A 20,894-nucleotide genomic window follows, 5' to 3' on the forward strand; every position below is an offset into this window, starting at 1 on the left:
ACTTAAAAAAAGAACAAATTTAGGTAAAAAAAAATTTATTCTCACACCACAAACAAACACAAAAGTTTTGTTGTCCAAGTTTTGGAAATTCCACTGGCTCAACCCTAATGGCATGGAATTTTTATAAGAAAGAGGTTTCTAATCTATCCCAACATGTTTTAAATATGGATATGCATGCTTGAAACATGTTAGAGATACAAATGCCCCATGGATCCAAACCTCTTAAAGTGAACAACAAAGGCACATTAAATTCTCAAGTGAACGTGCGGTGGGATATTTACTCGAGTCAAACAAGCCTTCATTTTGCCCATTTTCAAAAAGCTGACTTAATAGTCATAGATGTTTTTAAAGTGATTTATCGGTCAATCATGTGTAATGGGCTATATTTTTGTAAGAAACGAGTCATGGATTGGGATTCCACACTTAGTTGAAAATTCCCCGCCTCCTTTTTTTCTGATGATTGAAAAACCTAAGATATAAAAACTAAAAGAGTTTAGAATCGATAAAAGTTACAGAGACTATTTGGAATTATCTCTCTCTATATCTGTGCATTTCCATTCCATTTTAGATGTATACTTTTTTTCTCAAATGAAAACTTTGAGTTTTCACTTTCCATTTATCTCGTAAACAAAAAGATAAAAAGAAAATAGATCACAACAAAACGAACATTTTAGAGATTATGTATGGAATAAATTAAAAAAATAACAAATATAAGTAAAGAAAATTTATTCACACACCACAAGCATACTCAAAAGCTTGGTTATCCAAGTTTGGAAAATTCCACTAGTTCAACCCTAATGGCTTGGAATTTTATAAGAAAGAGATTTCTAATTGATCCTAAAATGTTTTAAATATGGAAGGGATTTCTAATTGATCCTAAAATGTTTTAAATATGGATTGACATGCTTGAAACATGTTAAAGATGCAAATGCCCCATGGATTCAAACCTTTAGGGCATTTGCCTCTTTAACATGTTTCAAACAAGCATATCCATATTTAAAACATGTTAGTATCAGTTAGAAATCTCTTTCTTATCAAATTCCATGCCATTAGGGTTGAACTAGTGAAATTTTTGAAACTTGGACAACAAAACTTTTGTGTTAGTTTGTGGTGTGTGAATAAATTTTCTTTACTAACATTTATTATTGTTTTAATTCTTTTCCAAAAAAAAAAACTCTAAAATTTTCATTGCATTGTGATCTATTTGCCATTATCTTTTTGATTACGAGACAATTGGAAAGTGAAACCTATAAGTTTTGATTTAAGAAAGAATTATACATCTAAAATGGATTGGAAATGCACAAATGAAGAGAGTGATAATTCTAAAAAATCTCTGTACCTTTTAGGGATTGTAAACTCTTTTAGTTTTCATATATTAGGTTTTTCAATCATTGGGAAAAAGGAGGAGACGGGGGATTTCTAACTATGTGTTGACTCCCAATTCGTAAGTCATTTCTTACAAAAATATAGTCCATTACGCATGATTGACCGATAAATCAATTTACAAATAATCTATGATTGTTAGGTCAGCATTTTGTAAATGGGAAAAATAATGGCCTGTTTGACTTGGGTAAATACCCCACCACACATTCACTTGCAAATTTAATAAGAATTTGTCATTAGGGAAAGTCCATAGGGAATTTGCATCATTAACATGTTTCAAGCATGCTTATCCATATTTAAAACATGTTAGGCTCAATTAGAAATCTCTTTCTTATCAAATTCCAAGCCATTAGTGATTGTAAACTCTTTTAGTTTATATATTAGGTTTTGCAATCATTGGGAAAAGGGGGGAGGCAGGAGATTTTTAACTTAGAGTTGAGTCCCCATCCATTAGTTATTTATTACCAAAATATAGACCGTTACACATGATTCACTAATAAATCACTTTACAAATTATCTATGATTATTAGGTCAACTTTTTGTAAATGGTGAAAATAATGGCTTGTTTGGCTCATTTAAATATGCCACTGCACGTTCACTTGAGAATTTATTGAGTTTTTTTTGTTCACTTTAAAATGTTTGGATCCATAGTGCATTTGCATCTTTAACATTTTTTAAGCATGCATACCAATTTTAGGATAGATTAGAAATCTATCTCTTATGAAATACCAAGCCATTAGGGTTGAACTAGTGGAATTTCCCAAACTTGGACCACAAAACTTTTGTGTTTGTTTGTTGTGTGTGAATAAATTTTCTTTACGTACATTTGTTATTGTTTTAATTTTTTTCCATGCATAAACTCTAACATTTTCATTTCATCAGGATCTATTTGCCTTTATCATCTTGTTTACGAGCCAATTGCAAAGTTAAAACTCAAAGTTTTGATTTTAAAAAAAGGTATACATCTAAAATATAATTTAAATTCACAAATGTAGAGAGAGATAATTCCAAAAAGTCCCTGTAAATTTTAGGGGTTGTAAACTCTTTTCATTTTTATATATTAGGTTTTGCAATCATCGGGAAAAGGGGGAGGCGGGGGATTTTTTACTAAGTGTTGATTCCCAATCCATTAGTCATTTCTTACAAAACTATAGCCTGTTACGCATGATTGACCGATAAATCACTTTATCAATCATCTATGATTGTTAGGTCAACTTTTTGTAAATAGGCAAAATAATGGCTTGCTCAACTCGGGTAAATATCCCAAGGCACATTCACTTGAGAATTTTATGAGCATTTGTTGTTCACTTTAAAAGGTTTGGATCGATAGGGCATTTGCCTTTTTAACATGTTTCAAACATGCATATCCATATTTAAAACATGTTTGGATCAATTAGAAAACTCTTTCTTATCAAAATCCAAGCCATTAGGGTTGAACTAGTGGAATTTTTGAAAATGAACAACAAAACTTTTGTGTTCGTTTGTGGTGTGTGAATAAATTTTCTTTACTTACATTTGTTATTTTTTTTAATTTTTTCCACTCATAAACTCTAATTTTTTTATTTTCGTTGTGATCTATTGACTTTTATCTTCTTGTTTACTAGACAATTGGAAAGTTAAAACTCTAAGTTTTGATTTATGAAAAAAGTAAACATCTAAAATGGAATGGAAATGAACAAATGTTGTGAGAGTATTTCCAAAAAGTCTTTGTAACTTTTATGGATTATAAACCCTTTTAATTTTTATAAATTAGGTTTTGCAATCAGCAAGAAAAGAGGTGAGGCGGGAGATTTTTAATTGAGTGTTGACTCCCAATCCATAAGTTATTTCTTACAAAGATATAGCCTGTTATGCTTGATTGACCGATAAATCACTTTCAAAATCATCTATGATTGTTATGTCAGCATTTTTTAAATGGGCAAAATAATGGCTTCTTTGACTCGGCTAAATAACCCACCGCACATTCACATGAGAATTTAATAAGCATTATTTGTTCTCATTAAAAGGTTTTTATCCATAGGGCATTTGCATCTTTAATATTTTTCAAACATGCTTTTCATTATTTAAAACATGTTAGGAGGAATTAAGAATTATTTCTTATCAAATTCCAAGCCATTAGAGTTGAAATTGGGAATTTCCCAAACTCTGACAACAAAACTTTTGCATTCATTTGTAGTGTGTGAATAAATTTTCTCTATTTACATTGGTAAATTTTTTTAATTTTGTCTATACATAAACTCTAAAATTTTCATTTTGTTTTGATCTCTTTGCCTATATCATCATGTTTACGAGACAATAAGAAAGTGAAAACTCAAATTTTTGATTTAAGAAAAAAGTAAACTTCTTAAATAAAATGGAAATTCACAAATGTGGAGACAGATAATTCAAAGAAGTTTGTGTAAATATTAACGATTCTAAACTCTTTTAGTTTTTATATATTAGGTTTTCTATTCGGGAAAAGTGGGGAGGCGGGGGATTTTTAGCAAAGAGTTGACTCCCAATTCATAAGTCATTTCTTAAAAAAACTTAGCCCATTACGCATGATTGATCGATAAATCACTTTACAAATCATCTATCATTGTTAGGTCAGCTTTTTGTAAATGGACAAAATAATGGCTTGTTTGACTCGGGTAAATATCCCACTGCACGTTCACTAGAGAATTTAATGAGCATTTGATGTTTGCTTTAAAAGGTTTTGATCAATAGGACATTTGCATCTTTAACTTGTTTCAAGCATACATATCCATATTTAAAACATGTTAGGATCAATTAGAAATCTCTTTCTTATAAAATTCCAAACCATTAGGGTTGAACTAGTGGAATTTCCTAAACTTGGGCAACAAAACTTTTGTGTTTTTTTTGTGGTATGTGAATAAATTTTCTTTACTTACTTTTGTTATTCTTTTAAATTTTTTCAATAAAAAATATTAAATTTTTATTTTGTTGTGATCTATTTGCCTTTATCTTCTCTTTTACGAGACAATTGGAAAGTGAAAACTCAAAGTTTTGATTTAAGAAAAAAGTATACATCTACAATTGAATGAAAATTCAACAATGCAGAGAGAGATAATTCCGAAAAGTCTCTGTAACTTTTAGAGATTTTAAAAGTTTTTAGTTTTTATATATTAGGTTTTACAATTATTGGCAAAAGGGGGGAGGAGGGGGATTTTTAATGAGTGTTGACTCCAAATCCATAAATCATTTCTTACAAAAATATAGTCCGTTACGCAAGATTGATCGATAAATCACTTTACAAGTTATCTATGATTGTTAGGTGAACTTTTTGTTAATGGGCAAAATAATGGATTGTTTGACTCAGGTAAATATCCCACTGCACATTCACTAGAGAATTTAATGAGAATTTGTTGCTCGCTTTAAAAGGATGGGATCCAAATGGCATTTGCATCTTTAACATGTTTCAAGCATGAATATCCATATTTACAACATATTTGGATCAATTAGAAATCTCTTTCTTACAAAAATCCAAGCCATTAGGGTTAAACTAGTGGAATTTCCAAAACTTGGGCAACAAAACTTTTATGTTTGTTTGTGGTGTGTGAATAAATTTTATTTACTTACATTTTTTATTTTTTAAAAAATTTTCCATTCATAAACTCTAATATTTTCATTTTTTTTGGGATCCAATTTCCTTTATCTTCTTGATTACGAGACAATTGGAAAGTGAAAACTCAAAGTTTTGATTAAAGAAAGAAATATACATCTAAAATGGATTGAAAATGTACAAATGTAGAGAGAGATTATTCCAAAAAGTCTTTGTAACTTTTTAAGGATTGTAAAATCTTTTACTTTTTATTTATTTGGTTTTTCAATTATCGAGCAAAGGGGGGAGACGTGGGATTTTTAATTGTGTGTTGACTCCCAATCAATAAGTCATTTCTTACAAAAATATAGCCCATTACGCATGGTTGACTGGTAAATCATTTTACAAATAATCTATGATTCTTACGTTAGCTTTTTTTAAATGGGCAAAATAATGGCTTGTTTGACTCGGGTAAATATACCACAACAAGTTCACATGAGAATTTAATAAGAATTTGTTATTCATTTTAAAAGGTTTGGATCCATAGGGCATTTGCATCATTAACATGTTTCAAGCATGCTTATCCATATTTAAAACATGTTAGGATCAAATAGAAATCTCTTTCTTATAAAATTCGAAGGCATTTGGGTTGAACAAGTGGACTTTCCATAATTTGGACAACAAGCTTTTGTGTTCATTTGTGGTGTGTGAATAAATTTTATTTACTTACATTTGTTATTGTTTTTGATTTTTTCCTTACATAAACTCAAAAGTTTTCATTTTTTTGTGATCTATTTACCTTTAATTTCATGTTTACAAGAGAATTGGAAAGTGAAAACTCAATGTTTTTATTTAAGTAAAAAGTATAAAGTATTCATCTAAAAAGGAATGGAAATGAAAAAATATAGAGAGAGATAATTCCAAAATGTCTTTGAAGTTTTTAGTGATTGTAAACTCTTTTAGTTTTTATATATTATCTTTTGCTATCTTCGGGAAAAGGGGGGAGGCGGGGGATTTTTAACTGAGAGTTGACTCCCAATCCATAAGTAATTTCTTTCCAAAATATAGCCCGTTACACATGATTCATCAATAAATCACTTTAAAAATCATCTACGATTGTTAGGTCAGCTTTTTGTAAATGGGCAAAATAATGGCTTGTTTGACTCAGGTAAATATCCCATCAGACGTTCACTTGAGAATTTAATAAGCATTTTTTGTTCGCTTTAAAATGTTTGGTACCATAGAGCATTTACCTCTTTAACATGTTTCAAACATGCATATCCATATTTAAAACATGTTAGGATCAATTAGAAATCTCTTTCTTATCAAATTCCAAGCAATTAGGGTTGAACTAGTGGAATTTCCGAAACTTGGACAACACAACTTTGTGTTAGTTTGTGGTGTGTGAATAAATTTTCTTTACTTACATTTGTTATTGTTTTAATTTTTTACATACATGAACTCTAAAATTTTCATTTCGTTGTGATCTATTTTCCTTTATATTCTTGTTTACGAGACAAATGTAAAGTGAAAACTCAAAGTAGTGATTTAAGAAAAAGGTATACATCTAAAATATAATGGAAATGAAAAAAATGTAGAGAGAGATAATTCCAAAAATTCCCTTTAAATTTTATGGATTGTTAACTCTTTTTGTTTTTATATATTAGGATTTGTAATAATCGGGAAATGGGGGAGGCAGGGGATTTTTATCTAAGTGTTAATTCCCAATCCATAAGTCATTGCTTACAAAAATATAGCCCATTATGCATGATTGACCGATAAATCACTTTATAAATCATCTATGATTGTTAGGTCAGTATTTTGTAAATTGTCAAAATAATGGCTTGTTTGACTCGGGTAAATATCCCAAGGCACGTTCACTTGAGAATTTTATGAGCATTTGTTGTTCAATTTAATAGGCTTGGATCCATAGGGCATTTTCTTCTTTAACTTGTTTCAAACATGCATATCCATATTTAAAACATGTTAGGATCAATTAGAAATCTCTTTCTTATCATATTCCAAGCCATTAGGGTTGAACTAGTGGAATTTCCGAAACTTGGACAACAAAACTTTTGTGTTTGTTTGTGGTGTGTGAATAAAATTTCTTTACAAACATTTCTTATTGTTTTAAATTTTTTCTATACAAAAACTCTAAAATTTTCATTTCATTGTGATCTATTTGCCATTATCTTCTAGTTTACAAGACAATTGGACAGTTAAAACTCAAAGTTTTGATTTAAGAAAAAATTATACATCTAAAATGGATTGGAAATGCACAAATGTAGAGTGATATAATTCAAAAAAGTCTCTATAACTTTTAAGGATTGTAAACCCTTTTTTTTATATATTAAGTTTTGCAATCATCGAAAAAAGGGGGGAGGCGGGGGATTTTCAACTGAGTTTTTATTCCGAATCCATAAGCCTTTTTTTTCAAAAATATAGCCTGTTGCACATGATTGACCGATAAATCACTTTAAAAATTATCTATGATTGTCAGGTCAACTTTTTGTAAATAGGAAAAATAATGCCTTGTATGACTCGGATAAATATCCCACTTCACATTCACTTGTGAATTTAATGAGCATCTCTTGTTCGCTTTAAAAGGTTTGGATCCATAGGGTACTTGCATCTTTAACATGTTTCAAGCATGCATATCCATATTTAAAACATGTTAGGATCAATTTGAAATCTCTTTCTTATCAAATTCCAAGCCATAAGGGTTGAACTAGTGGAATTTCCAAAATTTGAACAACAAAACTTTTGTGTTAGTTCCTGGTATGTGAATAAATTTTATTTTCTTACATTTGTTAATGTTTTTAATTTTTTTCATACGTAAACACTAAAATTTTCTTTTCGTTGTGATCTATTAACCTATATATTCTTGTTTACAAGACAATTGAAAAGTGAAAACTCAAAGTTTTGATTTAAGAAAAAAGTATACATCTAAAATTGAATGGAAATGCAGAAATGTGGAGAGAGATAATTCAAAGAAGTCTCTATAACTTTTAGTTTGCAATCTTCGGGAAAAGGGGAGAGGCGGGGGATTTTTAACTGAGTGTTAACTAGCAATCCATAAGTCATTTCTTACAAAAATAAAGCCCGTTACACATGATTGACCAACAAGTCGCTTTACAAATCATCTATGTTTGTTAGGTCAGGTTTTTTTAAATGGGCAAAATAATGGCTTGTTTGACATGGGTTAATATCCCACAACACGTTCACTTGAGAGTTTAATTAGCATTTTTTGTTCACTTTAATAGGTTTGGATCCATAGGGGATTTGTTCTTTGGATCAATTAAAAATATCTTTCTAATTGTTGAATTTATGGAAAAGTGAAATACTTCATTGACTTCAATAACTTGTTGTAATCAGAGTACATGAACCTCTATTTATAATAGAGGAAGGTAGTAGAGTCCAATTACAATAAAACTACCCTTGTCCCAATTACACCCAAATTCTAACACTTAAGGTAAGTCCTAACATAATTAGGTAACTCAATATTGATAAAAGACAAATATAACATAAACTAAAACTCTTCTTGGTCGTGACCCTAAGATAAAGATACTTTTGTGAGTCCTTCTTGATCTTCCAACTAATGTGATAAGGATGCGAGCTCTTGGTAATCATTGTGGGTCCTACTTCTTATGGGGTTGGACCCATCATGTGGGCCTTCTTTGGTTATGTGGCCCATCTTATAATAATTTTACATATGTGGGCCTTCCTTGGTCGTTTGGGCGTGATCTTATCTTCCAATACTAATCAAATCACAGCCAATAGGGTTGAACTAGTGGCATCTCCCAAACTTTGACAACAAAACTTTTGGGTTCGCTTATGGTGTATTAATAATTTTCTTTATTTACATTTGTTATTGTTTTAAATTTTTTCATACATAAACAGTAAAATTTTCATTTCGATGTAATCTATTTGCTTTTATCTTCTTGTTTACGAGACAATTGGAAAGTGAAAACTCAATGTTTTGATTTAAGAAAAAAACATACTCTAAAATGGAATGGAAACGAACAAATGTAGAGAGAGTATTTCAAAAAATTCTATGTAACTTTTAGGGATTGTAAACTCTTTTAGTTTTTATATATTAGGTTTTGTAATCATTTGGAAAAGGGGGGAAGCGCATGATTTTTAACTGAGTGTTGACTCCCAATCCATAAGTCATTTCATGCAAAAATATAGCCCATTATGCATGATTGACTGATAAATCATTTTACAAATCATCTATGATTGTTAGGTCAGATTTTAGGGCATGGGCAAAATAATGGCTTGATTGACTTGGGTGAATATCCGACCGCACGTTCACTTGAGAATTTACCGAACATTTGTTTTTTACTTTAAAATATTTGGATCCATAGTGCATTTGCATCTTTAACATTTTTCTAGCATGCATATCCATATTTAAAACATGTTAGGATCAATTACAAATCTCTTTCTTATAAAATTCCAAGCCATTTGGGTCGAACTAGTGGAATTTCCCAAACTTGGACAACAAAAATTTTGTGTTCCTTTGAGGTGTGTGAATAAATTTTCTTTACTTACATTTGTTATTGTTTTTAATTTTTTCCATACGTAAACTCTAAAATTTTAATTTTGTTGTTATCTATTTGCCTTTATCTTCTTGTTTTCGAGACAATTGGCAAGTGAAAACACAAAGTTTTGATTTAAGAAAAAAATATACATCTGAAATTGAATGTAAACGCACAAATTTAGAGAGAGATAATTCAAAAAAGTCTTTGTAAATTTTAGGGATTGTAAACTCTTTTAGTTTTTATATACTTGGTTTTGCAACCATCGTGAAAAGGGGGAGATTGGGGATTTTTACTTGAGTGTTGACTCCCAATCCTGAAGTCATTTTTTACAAAAATATGTCCCGTTAGATATGATTGACCTATAAATCACTTTACAAATCATCTATGATCGTTCGGTCAGCTTTTTGTAAAAGGGCAAAATAATGACTTGTTTGACTCGGGTAAATATCCCACTGCATGTTCACTTGAGAATTTAATGAGCATTTGTTGTTCACTTTAAAATTTTTGGATTCATGGATCATTTGCATCTTTAATATGTTTCAAGCATGAATATCCATATTTAAAACATGTTAGGATCAATTAGAAATCTCTTTCTTATAATATGCCAATCCATTAGGGTTGAACTAGTGGAATCTCCCAAACTTGGACAAAAAAACTTTGGTGTTCATTTGTGGTGTGTGAATAAATATTCTTTACTTACATTTTTTATTTTTTAAAATTGTTTCCATACATAAACACTAAAATTTTCATTTTTTTGTGATCTATTTGCCTTTATCTTCTTGTTTATGAGTCAATTGGAAAGTGAAAATTCAAAGTTTTGATTTAAGAAAAAAGTATACATCTAAAATGGAATGGAAATGCATAAATGTAGAGAGATAATTCCAAAAAGTCTCTGTAACTTTAAGGGATTGTCAATTGTTTTAGTTTATATATATTAGGTTTTGCAATCATCGAGAAAAGGGTGGAGGCAGGGGATTTTTAACTCAATGTTGACTCCCAATCCATAAACCATTTATTAAAAAAATATAGCCCGTTAGGCATGATTGACCGATAAATCACTTTACAAATCATCTATGATTGGTAGGTCAACTTTTTTTAAATGGGCAAAATAATAGCTTGTTTGACTTAGGTAAATATTCCACCGCACATTCACTTGAGAATTTAATCATCATTTGTTATTCACTTTTAAAGGTTTGCATCCATAGATCATTTGCATCTTTAATATTTTTGAAGCATCCATATCAATATTTAAAACATGTTAGGATCAATGAGAAATCTCTTTCTTATGAAATTCCAAGCCATTGTTGTTGAACTAGTGGAATCTCCCAAACTTGGACAACAAAACTTTTGTGTTCATTTCTGATGTGTGAATATATTTTCTATACTTACATTTTTTATTTTTTTATTTTTTTATTTTTTTCCATACATAAACTCTAAAATTTTCATTTTGTTCTGATCTATTTGCCGTTATCTTCTTGTTTGCGAGACAATTGGAAAGTGAAAACTCAAAGTCTTGATTTAAGAAAAAAGTATACATCTAAAAAGGAATAGAAATGCACAAATGTAGAGAGAGATAATTCCTAAAATTCTCTATAACTTTGAGGGATTGTAAACTCTTTTAGTTTTTATATATTAGGTTTTGCAATCATCGGGATAAGGTGGGAGGCGTGGGATTTTAAACTGAATTTTGACTCCCAATCCATAAGTCGTTTCTATAAAAAATATAGCCTATTAGGAATGATTGACCCATAAATCATTTTACAAATCATATTTGATTGTTAGGTCAACTTTTTATAAATGGGAAAAATAATGGGGTGCTTGGTTCGGGTAAATATCACACTACAAGTTCACTTGAGAATTTAATGAGCATTTGTTGTTTGCTTTTCAAAGTTTGGATCCATAGGGCATTTGCATCTTTAACATGTTCCAAAGATGCATATCCATATTTAAAACATGTTAGGATCAATTAGAAATCACTTTCTTATAAAACTCCAAGCCATTAGGGTTGAACTAGTGGAATTTCCCAAACTTGGGCAACAAAACTTTTGTGTTCATTTGTGGTGTGTGAATAATTTTTTTTACTTACATTTGTTATTCTTTTAAGTTTTTTCCATACAAAGACTATAAAATTTTAATTTTTGGTGATCTATTTGCCTTTATCTTCTTGCTTATGAGATTAGTGGAAAGTGAAAACACAAAGTTTTGATTTAAGAAAAAAATACATCTAAAATTGAATCTAAATAAAAAAAATACAGAGAGAGATAATTCCGAAAAGTCTCTGTAACTTTTAGGGATTTTAAACTCTTTTAGTTTTTATATATTAGGTTTTGCAATCATTGGAAAAAGGGGGAAGGTAGGGGATTTTTAATTGAGTATTGACTCCCAATCCAAGTCATTTCTTACAAAAATATAGCCTATTACTCAAGATTGACCCATAAATCACTTTAAAAATTATCAATTATTTTTAGGTCAAGTTTTTGTAAATGGGCAAAATAATGGCTTGTTTGACTCGAGTAAATATCACATCGCACGTTCACTGGATAATTTAATGAGAATTTGTTGTTCTCTTAAAAGGCTTGGATCCACAGATCATTTGAATCTTTAACATGTTTCAAGCATGCATATCCATATTTAAAACATATTCAAATCAATTAGAAATCTCTTTCTTATAAAAATCCAAGCCATTAGTGTTAAACTAGTGGAATTTCCAAAACTTGGGCAACAAAACTTTTATGTTCGTTTGTGGTGTGTAAATAAATTTTCTTTACAAACATTTGTTATTGTTTTTAATTTTTTCCATACATAAAATCTAAAATTTTCACTTTGTTTTGATCCAATTTCTTTTATCTTATTGATAACTAGACAATTGGAAAGTGAAAACTCAAAGTTTTGATTTAAGAAAGAAGTATACATCTAAAATGGATTGGAAATGCACAAATGTAGAGAGAGAAAATTCCAAAAAGCCTCTGTAAATTTTAGGGATTTTAAACTCTTTTAGTTTTTATATATTAAGTTTTTCAATCATCGGGAACAGCGAGCAGGCGGGGGATTTTTAACTGTGTTGACTCCCAATCCATAAATCATTTCTTACAAAAATATAGCCCGTTACGCATGATTGACTAATAAATTATTTTACAAATCATCTATGATTGTTAGGTCATCTTTTTTTTAATAAGCAAAATAATTGCTTGTTTGATTCGGTAAATATCCCACCACACGTTCACTGGAGAATTTATTAAGAATATGTTGTTCGTTTTAAAAGGTTTGGATCCAATGGGCATTTTCATCATTAACATGTTTCAAGCATGCTTATCCATATTTAAAACATGTTAGAATCAATTAGAAATCTCTTTCTTATCAAATTCAAAGGCATTAAGGTTGAACTAATGTACTTTCCAAAATTTGGACAACAAAACTTTTGCGCTCATTTGTGGTGTGTGAATAAAATTTATTTACTTAAATTTTTTATTGTTTTTTATTTTTTCCATTGATAAACTCTAAAATTTTTATTTTTTTGTGATCTATTTACCTTCATCTTCTTGTTTACGATACAATTGGAAAGTGAAAACTCAAAGTTTTTATTTAAGAAAAAAGTATATATCTGAAATGGAATGGAAATGCACAAACGTAGAAAGATATAATTTCAAAAAGTCTCTTTTACTTTTAGGGATTGTAAACTCTTTTAGTTTTTATATATTGGGTTTCGCAAACATCGGGAAAAGGGGGGAGGTGGGGGATTTTTGACTGAGTGTGGACTACCTATCCATAAGCCATTTCTTACAAAAATATAGCCCGTTACGCATGATTGACCGATAAATCACTTTAAAAATCATCTATGATTGTTAGGTCAGCTTTTTGGAAATGGTCAAAATAATTGCTTGTTAGACTCTAGTAAATATCCCAACACACATTCGCTTGAGAATTTAATGAGCATTTGTTGTTTGCATTAAATGGTTTGGATACATAGGGCATTTGCATCTTTAACATGTTTCAATCATGCATATCAATACTTAAAACATGTTAGGATCAATTAGAAATCTCTTTCGTATGAAATTCCTAGCCATTGGGGTTAAAGTAGTGGAATTTCCTACACTTGGGCAAAAAAATTGTTGTGTTCGTTTTTGGTGTGTAAATAAATTTTCTTTACTTATATTTCTTATTTTTTAAAATTTTTTCTATACATAAACTCTAAAATTTTCATCTTGTTGTGATCTATTTTCCTTTATCTTCTTGATTGAAACAATTGGAAAGTGAAAACTCAATGTTTTGATTTAAGAAAAAAATTTAACATCTAAAATGGAATGGAAATGTACAAATGTAGAGAGAGATAATTCCAAAAAGTCTCTGTAAATGTTAGGGTTTGTAAACTCGTTTAGTTTTTATATATTAGGTTTTGCAATCATTGGGAAAAGGGCGGAGGTGGGGGATTTTTAACTGAGTGTTGACTCTAATCCAAAAGTCATTTTATACAAAAATATAGCCAGTTACGCATGATTGACCGATCAATCACTTTAAAAATCATCTATGATTGTTAGGTCAGGTTTTTATAAATGGGCAAACTAATGGCTTGTTTGACTCGGGTAAATATCCCACCATAAATTCATTTTAGAATTTCATGATATTTTTTTGTTTGCATATAAGGTTTGGATACATAGGGCATTTGCATCTTTAACATGTTTCAAGCTTGCATATCCATATTTAAAACATGTTAGGATCAATGAGAAATCTCTTTCTTATCCAATTCCAAGCCATTAAGGTTGAACTAGTGGAATTTCCTAAACTTCGACAACAAAACTTTTGTGCTCATTTCTGGTGTGTGAATAAATTTTCTTTACTTACATTTATTATTTTTTTTAATTTTTCCATGCATAAACTCTAAAATTTTCATTTTTGTGATATATTTGTCTTTATCTTCTTGTTTACGAGACAATTGGAAAGTGAAAACTCAAAGTTTTGATTTAAGAAAAAAATAAACTTCTAAAATGGAATGGAAATGCACAAATCTAAAGAGAGATAATTCCAAAAAGTCTCTGTAACTTTTAGGGATTGTAAACTCTTTTATTTTATATCTTTTAGGTTTAGCAATCATCGGGAAAAGGGGGAGGCGGGGATTTTTAACTAAGGTTAGACTCCCAATCCATAAGTCATTTCTTACAAAAATTTAGCCCGTTATGCCTTATTTATCGATAAATCACTTTAAAAATTATCTATGATTGTTATGTCAAATTTTTTTTTAAATCGGAAAAATAATGGCTTATTTGAATCGGGTAAAATATCCCACCGCACATTTACTTGAGTATTTAATGAGCATTTGTTGTTCGCTTTAAAAGGTTGCTGATACGAACCACGTCAACCCTTGATGAAATCTAATACCAAATCTGGAAATCGTTTCCAAGATCTTTCAATTTTGATGGAGATCGCTACCTGTTGCTTAGTGAAGCAAGAACCCTGGTATAGTGAAGACGCCACAAATGGGGATGGAAAATCCATTTGATAAGTCGGTATTGAATGCCACAAGGAAACGTTGATAAGTTCAAAAAAGTGAATCACTCACAATATCAATAATCAGCAAAAAATCCCTTAATTTGTGTACCAGGTCCTCTATTTATTGTGGATGATGTGGTAGAGTCCTAATTACATTCAAATTCTAACTCTTAAAGATAAACCTATCATAGTAAGATAACTCAATGTAAACTAGAATTTTAACATAAGTCAAACTCTATCTCTCTAAGATAAGAATATCTTGAAAAGATTATATAATCTACAAGAGATCTAATATAACTAAACTTCTAACTCATGAGGACTTTTCTTGGCATCCCATGTTCTCATGGTGAATCCCACGAGCTTGTGTCACCATGGTCGGTCCCATATTGTAGTAGAGTATATCCAGCCCATGTCCTCATGGTGGGTCTCACCAGCTTGTGCCACCATGGTGGGTCCCACAATATAACACAGTAAAATCAGCCTTTGTTCACTTCATTCCCCCCCTCTTGAGAAGGATTTGTCCTCAAATCCTCACCAGGGTTGACTTTACCTTGTTGCAACCTGACTTGATGCTTATATACTTGTTTTGGTGTTATCAGAACTAGAGTGATTGTCCTCTGATTGTGCGCGAATGAGTACTTGTTAGTGAAGCCGTCATGCTGACCACATCTATCAAATTGCCACGGTCTTCCAAAGAGGAGATGTCAAGGTTGCATTGGTACCACATTGCACAATACCTCAACCTCATATTTATCGATTCGTAAGGGTACAACATCCTATTTTGTAACCCTTACTTCACCACTATCGTTCAACCATTGCAACTTGTATGGATGAGGGTGATTAAGAGTTGTGATCCCTAGCTTTTCAATCATGGAAGTACTAGCACCATTAGTGCCACTACTGCCATCGATAATAACATACATACCTTGCCTTTCATGTGGCAATGAGTGTGAAAGATATACTCCCACTATACTTATGCTTCCTCTTCTTTAGTTGGCAAGCTGAAGGCACGTCATACGACTAGTCCAAGTATCTCACCATTATCTGCCCCGAACTCCTCATCTCCGATGGGGGCGTCCTCCAATGGTAGCATGTCATCTAAATCAGTTTAGTCTTCGGAATCAATTTCACCATTTTCCCAGATTACCATAACTCTCTTGTTTGGACATTGGCTTGCTATGTGTCCTCTCCTCATATTTGAAACATTTAATCTCACTAGAATGAGTCGAAATAGGGGTTGATTTACCTTGAGAATCCATGGTTGTGGTGAATGTTTTGGGCTCATGTTTGGCCTTGAAGGTGGACGGATTTGCTTATGTCGTTGGGTAGTATGACCTCCAAGGTGCTACACATGAAATCTCTGGTCTTGACCATGTACCACCCCTCTTGAGTTGCCTCTCAACTTTTATTGCCATATGCACCAAATCCTCCAATTCCACATAATGGTGTATCTCGATTGTGTTAGCAATCTCTCAGTTTAAACCATTCAAAAATATGGCCATTGTCACCTCTCGATCCTCCTCCACATTGGCTCTAATCATAGCAATCTCCATTTCTTTATAATAATCATCAACTCTTCGGTTACTTTGATATAGACCTTGCAACTTGAGGTATAAATCCCGATAGTAATAACTTGGTACAAATCTTCGTCTCATCACACTCTTCATCTTATCCCAATTTTCAATAGGACGTTCTCCATTCCGCCTCCTATTGATGCACAACTGGTCCCACCACACAATAGCATAATCAGTAAATACAATTGTAGTGAGTTTTACCTTCTTGAATTCAGAGTAGTCATGATAATTGAAAACCAACTCCATCTTCGTTTCCCACTGGAGGTATGCTCCAGGATCATTTTTTCCTTGAAACCCAAGAAATTTCATCTTCATACTTCCCAAGTTGTTATCTACCCTGTTCCTAGCTTCTCTATCCTGGCCATATCTCCTATGGCTGCCCACTGACATCCTATCAGAGTCCTCTAAATTTTGAAATTCAACCATATCCTCAATTTCCCTTTGGTGCAACCTATTCCTCCTTGGGTTGTTCGGAAAAAATGATGGTTGCCCCAATTGTCTTCCCTCTTCTGCCCTATCCAACCTCCCATATATATCTTCTAACTCTGCCCTCATCATCCATCTCATCTCTCCCATTAATGCTTGCATTTGAAGATTCTAAACACCGGATGATGGAATCTATTGATCTTGTGACATGATTAAAAATCTGCAAACAAGGTTAGAATAATATGCAAAAAAAGAATGGGACCAATACTCTTTTTTTTTTTTTGCTTTGACCTGAGTTTACTCACTGAGTTGACCATGTCCGAGTAGACCTGGGAATACTCTTTTTTTTTACCCGAGTTGACCTTGGGTTACTCGGTAAGCAATAGAAACAAGTTCGGGCTCGGTTCAGTTGGCCCGGTCCGATGCAAGACTCAGCTCACAGAGCTGACCCAGTCCCTACACTGATTAAATTTTCTTAACTTAAGAAATATTTGATCATCAACATCGTCTTCTTCCAGGTTTCCGATTCAGAACAGCGCGGGCGACGATCGTAGAGAGCACGATCCTTCAACTTCGTTTTCCTCATGGCACCGAAAAGGGAGGGTGACGACATCATTTTCCTCATGACACCGAACATTGCGGGCAATGACGTCGTTGTGATCACACACCAAACAGAGCGAGAAGACCTTCCTCATGGCACCGAAGAGAGCAAAAGATTAGCGACGACAACCAAGTGGTTTTTCGAGGATAAAGGAGAGTCAGAAAGCCTTGGAAGAACCAGCTGAGGGCTCAGTGATAATCCGATGGGCTCAATGGCTGTTGTCTTTGTCGGCGCAAATAATTTTCTTCTTCTTCTTGTACAATGGCGCTGAACAGACTTCGCCTTCTTTGGCAATGGCATGAACAAAGAAGCAAAACTCCTTCTCTTTCACAAGCCTCAACAGCAGCGTCGTCTCTCTTTTTTTTCTCTTTGGCAATGGCGATGAACAACCTCCTTCTTCGACGATGGCATGAACAGAGAAACAACCCAATGAGAGTTTTTTTTCTCCCCCTCCTTTGCAACAGCTAAATCAGTCGTTCATCTTTTTTTTTTCTTCTCGACAACGACTAGCTTTAGTTGTTCGTTTTTCTTCTTTTTTTAATTTTTTTCGGATTTTTTTCTCCTACTTCTTGGTAACGGCTAAATCAGTCATTCTTCTTCTTTATTTTTTTGGAATTATTTTTTTGTTGGCCAAAAACAATATGGACGACTTTGACAAGGAAGAAAAATAAAAATGGCAAACCAGATGAACCAAAGCTCTGATACCAACTGATACGAACCACGTCAACCCGTAACGAAACCCGATACCAAATCTGGAAATCGTCCCCAAGATTTTTCAAGTTTAATGGAAACCGTGATCCATTGCTTAGCAAAGCAAGAACCTTGGTATAGTGAAGACGCCACCAATGGGGACGAAAAATCCATTTGATAAGTCGATAATGAATGTCACAAGGAAATCTTGATAAGTCGGTAATGAATGCCACAAGTGAATCACTCACAATATCAATAATCATAAAAAAACTCCCTTAATCTGTGTACCAGGTCCTCTATTTATAGTGGAGGACGTGGTAGAGTCCTAATTAAATTCAAATTCTAACTCTTAAAGATAAACCTATCATAATAAGATAACTCAATGTAAACTAGAATTCTAAGATAACTCAAACTCTATCTCTCTAAGGTAAGCATATCTTGAAAAGATAACATAATCTACTAAAGATCTAATATCATGTGGACTCTTCTAGGCATCCCACGTTCTCATGGTGGGTCCCACCAGCTTGTGCCACTATGATTGGACCCATATTGTAATAGAGTAAATCCAGCCCACGTCCTCATGGTGGGACCCACCATGTGGTCCCACTAGCATGTGCAACCATGGTGGGCCCCAAAATATAACAGAGTAAAACAAGCCTTTGTTCACATCATTTTCATCTTTAACATGTTTCAAGCATGCATATCCATATTGAAAAAAATGTTAGGATCAGTTAGAAATCTCTTTCCTATAAATTTCCAAGCCATTATAGTAGAACTAGTGGAATTTTCCAAACTTGGACAAAAAAACTTTTGGGTTCGTTTGTGGTTTGTCAATAAATTTTATTTACATAGATTTTTTATTGTTTTTAATTTTTTCCATACATAAACTCTAAAATTTTCATTTTGTAGTGATCTATTTGCCATTTTCTTCTTATTTACGAGACAATTCAAAAGTGGAAACTCAAAGTTTTGATTTAAGAAAAAAAATATAAAGCTAAAATAGAATGGAAATGCACAAATGTAGAGAGAGATAATTTCAAAAAGTCTGTAACTTTTAGGGATTGTAAAATCTTTTAGTTTTTATATGTTAGGTTTTGCAATCATTGGGTAAAAGGGGGAAGGGGGGATTTTTAATTGAGTGTTGACTCCCAATCCATAAGTCAATTCTTACAAAAATATAACCTGTTACGTAAAATTGACCGATAAATCACTTTAAAAATCTTCTATGATTGTTAGGACAACTTTTTGTAGATAGTCAAAATAATGGCTTGTTTGACTCAGGTAAATATCCCCCCACATGTTCAATTGAGAATTTGATGAACATTGCTTGTTCGCTTTAAAAGGTTTGGATCCATAGGGCATTTACATCTTTAACATGTATCAAGCATGCATATCCATATTTAAAACATGTTAGGATCAATTAGAAATCTCTTTCTTATAAAATTCCAAGCCATTAGGGTCGAACTAGTGGAATTTCCCAAACTTGGACAACAAACTTTTGTGTTCCTTGGTGGTGTGTCAATATATTTTTTTTATTTAAATTTGTTATTTTTTTTTTTATTTTTTACATACATAAACTCTAAAACTTTCATTTTGTTGTCATCTATTTACCTTTTCTTCTTGTTTACGAGACAATTGGAAAGTGAAAACTCAAAGTTTTGATTTAAGAACAAAGTATATATGAAAAATGGAATGGAAATGCACTTAGATAAAGAGATATAATTTCAAAAAGTCTCTATAACTTTTAGGGATTGTAAACTCTTGTAGTTTTATATATGAGGTTTTGTTGTCATCAGGAATAGGTGTAGGAAGGGTATTTTTAATAGAGTGTTGACTCCCAATCCATAAGTCATTTCTTAAAAAAATATAGCCCGTTACGCATGATTGACCAATAAATCACTTTACAAATCATGAATGATTATTAGGTCAGCTTTTTGTAAAAAGGCTAATAATGGCATGATTGACTCGGGAAAATATCCCTCCGCATGTTCACTTGAGAATTTAATGAGCATTTGTTGTTTGTTTTAAAAGGTTTGGATCCATAATGCATTTGCATCTTTAACATGTTTCAAGCATGCATATCCATATTTAAAAAATGTTAGGATCAATTAGAAATCTCTTTCTTATCGAATTTCAGGCCATTAGGGTTGAACTAATGGAATTTCCAAAACTTGGACAACGAAACTTTTGTGTTCGATTGTGGTGTGTGAATAAATTTCCATTACTTACATTTTTATTGTTTTTAACTTGTCCCATACATAAACTCTAAAATTTTCATTTTGTTGTGATCTATTTGCCTTTATCTTCTTGTTTATGAGACAATTGGAAAGTGAAAACTAAGTTGATTTTACAAAAAAGTGTTCATCCAAAATGGAATGGAAATGCACAAATTGTAAACACTTTTACTTTTTATATATTAGGTATTGCAATCATTGAGAAAAGGGGGAGGCGGGGGATTTTTAATTGAGTGTAGACTCCCAATCCATAAGTCATTTCTTACAAAAATATAGATCGTTATGCATGACTGATAGATAAATCACTTTACAAATCATCTATGATTGTTAGGTCAGCTTTTTGTAAATGGGTAAAATAATGGCTTGTTTGACTCTGGTAAATATCCCACTGCAAGTTCACTTGAGAATTTAATGAGCATA

The sequence above is a fragment of the Aristolochia californica genome, unplaced genomic scaffold (genome assembly GCF_029961685.1).
Source record: "Aristolochia californica isolate CCGP_79_NKW_82.1479 unplaced genomic scaffold, dmAriCali1.0.hap1 SCAF_4, whole genome shotgun sequence".
Lineage (NCBI taxonomy): Eukaryota > Viridiplantae > Streptophyta > Magnoliopsida > Piperales > Aristolochiaceae > Aristolochia > Aristolochia californica.